The following is a 4,023-nucleotide window of genomic DNA, read 5'->3' as shown; positions in this document are numbered from 1 at the left end:
ATTGCTCAGTCTTTCTGACTTTTCCAAGCCACGTGAGCTTGCGGGGCATCGTATTTCCCTTATTTTGCAAGTTACCGGCAGCAGAAACCAATTTCATTAGACCCTTGCCGCGCAATTTATCGAAGAAAAATTCCGCTTGCTTGATCGGCTTAATATATAAAATGGGCACGCTTGTTGTAAAGGCAGTTCTGGTCACTACGATGCAAAAAAAGATGCTGAGACCTTAAACCCATCCTGTGGGCTTAAAATTAGGTATGCTCCAGAAACGCAGCCAATTAAACTAAGTAAAGGGTGGTTAAGCTAGCCATTGGTTAGTACAACGTATTAACATAATCACTGATTTTATAAAAATGTCCAGTCATTTTTTATTTTACAAATGATCTACTTAGGTATTTTAACAGGCAATTATGCACAGACTTAGGTTCATAACCTTGAGCGACTTAAAGTACATATCATGGTAGAGTTCTGCTATTTTCAACTGAGTTCACAGAGCATGCCAAATAATAAACCATAAATATTTTTAAATGAATAAAATTTGTTAAAGTTACCAATCATCAAATATAGAAAAACTGTCGCCCTTTGGGTCTTCAGATCTGGTAATTTATAGCTATTATTTCAATATAGTATTACAGCATTGGCTGATTGTTAGACAACTACACAGAATGTAAGGTGTGGGATGGGAAGGAAAGATGATATTCATGTGTTGCTCAGTAGCCTGATAGATTGCTTATTATTATGGCTATGAATCGGACTCCAGCAAACTTCATAATTAGTGTATTTGAATATTAGTAGCTCGGATTGGTAGTTAGGCTGTTGGTTTGAGCTCCAAGCTTGGCAATTTGGTTGCAAATGTTTTGTCACCATTCGAGGAGACATCGTCAGTGCGTTTTGAGTTGTCTGAACACACTGACAATGTCTACTTTCAGTGGTGACGAAACGTTAGCAACCAAATTGCCAAGCTCGGAGCTGAAACCAACAGCCTAACTTCATAATCAGTGCTGAATTATTTATTTTATTTATTTATTTATTTTGTCACAACAGTATATATAAGCATAAGCATGAAGTAACTATATAGTATATAAGCATATATATAAGTATGAAATAACTATATAAATTGGATCTAATGAAAGGAAACAGTAGGACAGGAATGGTAGGCACGTTTGTGCTCTTATGCACGCCCCTTAAAGACCTCTTAGGAATGGGGTGAGGTCAACAGTAGACAATTTTTGGTTAAAGCTTTGGGGATTTTGAGTAGATACCACAGAGTCTGGTAGTGTGTTCCAAGCATTAATAACTCTGTTACTGAAGTCATATTTTCTGCAATCAAGATTGAAGCGGTTAACAATAAGTTTAAATCTATTGTTTGCTCTTGTACTGTTGTGATTGAAGCTGAAGTAATCCTCAACAGGAAGGACTTTGCAATAGATGATTCTATGAGTTAAACATAGGTCCTGTCGAAAGCGGCAGAGTTCTAAGTTTTCTAAACCTAAGATTTCAAGTCTGGTGGTATAAGGTATTTTGCTATATTCAGAGGAGTGGAGAACTCTTGTTGTAAAATATTTCTGGACACGTTCAATTGTATTGATGTCTGAAATGTGGTATGGGGTCCAGACAGGCGAGCTGTATATGTTTTATAAGCTCTGGTTAGTAGTGTAGTGTTTCTGGAGAAGAAGCTACATAAAATTAGGTTAACAACCCTTAATGCCTTTTTTGCGATGTAGTTGCAGTGGGCTTTGGCACTTAGGTCATTGGATATGAAGACTCCAATGTCTTTGACTGGGTGGGGGTTATCTGTAAGGTAATGTCCATCGAGTTTGTATTAATCTTGATCTCTCCAGTCCTCTAATTGCTACACACCAAACTGGATAGCCATTATTATTTCTGTTCAAATCTTTTACAACATTTTAATATCGATAATGCCTCACCACATCACTTTTCTGTTAGAACTTTCCTACCTCAGCATTCTGGAATGAGGAGATGGGGACAACCACATCCAGATTACCATGAACTGTTTTTCTGGAAGTGGCCAAACTACCCCAGAAAGTTCAGAATAGCCCCTACTGGGTTGGGAGAAATGGAGCATTCTGGGAATGGAACACAGTTTTGCATATTCTTAATCCCAGGAAACATTTATTTCATAAATCTTTATTTTGGTTTTATTTAAACAATATAGTTAACACACAATAATGTGATTTGTTCATCATGTTATCATTGCATTTGGACTCATGTTATGCTGTCAGTTGTGGTTTATTCAATAAATTACAGTTAAGTAATTACAGTTAAGTAAATTATTGCTTAGTGTGAGTGCATGCACCTAGCAATGTGGCAATATTTCACATACTTCTTGGCATGGTCTAGGACTAGGTGGACTTTGAAATTAATTGTTATTGATTAATGTATCTCTTTCATTTTTGCAATTTATCAAATTTATATTAAAGTTAAACATTAACCAGTTTAGGTAACATATTCTATCTTGTATTTTAAAAATTATTTATTTCCAGAAACTTAAATATTGCAACACAATCCGTAAGAAGAGTCTTGCTGAATCAAGGCAAAAGCATTTCAACTTGCTTCCAACAATATTACTTATTTCAACTCCTGTGTATACTTGTTTGGAACTAAAAATCATTTAATGTCATAATATCTTATTTTTGTGTAAACACTCCAAGAATACACTATATAGCTTGTTCATCCTCCTGACTTGTTTATTGTTAATCCGTTTTTTTTATTCTACTGCTATTTTAGTAACAAGATTTTTGGTCATAATATTTCCACCATTGACTGAATTTTTATGTGTATGTTTATAGAAATACTAGCAGAATCATAAAGGCAACTGGGATTTGGGCAGGTGTTGTTTGTTTCTGAAATGATTTATTATTGTACTCTCAGTCTACCGTAATTATTGCTGCATGCATTTGGCCCAAATCCATATCTCTGAAACGTAGAGAAGCAAATCCCAGTTTGCCTTTCACATCATTATGCCTCAATAGTGTTGTATACCTGTTATGATCACATGAGACATGACCCAGGAGAAAGAAATGTTGAGTAGGAAAATAAATTGAAGAAGTAAGGAAAATTTACTACAGGAAAAATAAGTACTTCAGAGTTTTCATACCACACTGAACCCTAAACTAACCCCATTGATGGATGCTAAGAGCAAAATCTGATTCAAGTATCATTAAACGCATAATTGTTGAACTGCATCATTTATAGAAAAATAAACCAGGCACCATATAAATACAACATGTAGAACAGTCCAACGCACACCTTCAGGAAAGAGAAAAGTTCCAGGACAACGGGCTCCAGCATGAGTCCATAAGCCTGGAAGAATAAACCTCTGGTCCCAGTGGTTGACTCAGATTGGATCCTATAGAGCTGTGATGGTGAACCTATGGCATGCATGCCAGAGGTGGCACATAGTGCCCTCTCTGGGCACGTCAGCCGTAACCCCAGTTCAGCATTGCTGCGCATGTGTGTGTGCCTCTCACCGGCCAGCTGATCTTCAGGTCTCTGCCATGCATACAGGGAAGCAGGTCATGTGCAGGGGCCCCCATGTGCGCATGTGTGGGGCTGAGCGCATGCAGGGGGTGCATGTGCAAGAAGGGTGCATGTGGGGGCAAACGCATGCACAGGGCAGGGCACAGGTGTGGGGGCTGCGCATGCATGCACCATGGACAGGGCATATGCATGGGGGAGAGCACGCATTGCATTTTGGGGTTTGGGGGCGCACTGGTGCATTTGCATGCGCTTGCGCTTTGAGCACTTGGTTCGGAAAAGGTTTGCCATCACTGCTATAGAGTAATAACATATGTATTTGCACATATGGTTTATCATGGCATATTTAACCAAGATTTTCTCAGTTTACTGGATTCTCATGGCACACCAAACCATAAACTAACAATAAGCTCTACACAATTCATTAGGCTAAATTAAAACATAGTTGTATAGATGGCCTTGTGTATCATGTAAAGCCAGATATTTTGTCAATAATACTGGTAATTTAACATCAAAATGAATTCTATT

Source organism: Ahaetulla prasina, chromosome 3 (genome assembly GCF_028640845.1).
Source record: "Ahaetulla prasina isolate Xishuangbanna chromosome 3, ASM2864084v1, whole genome shotgun sequence".
NCBI classification, from domain to species: Eukaryota; Metazoa; Chordata; class Lepidosauria; order Squamata; family Colubridae; genus Ahaetulla; species Ahaetulla prasina.
Note: the sequence above shows the minus strand (reverse complement) of the source record.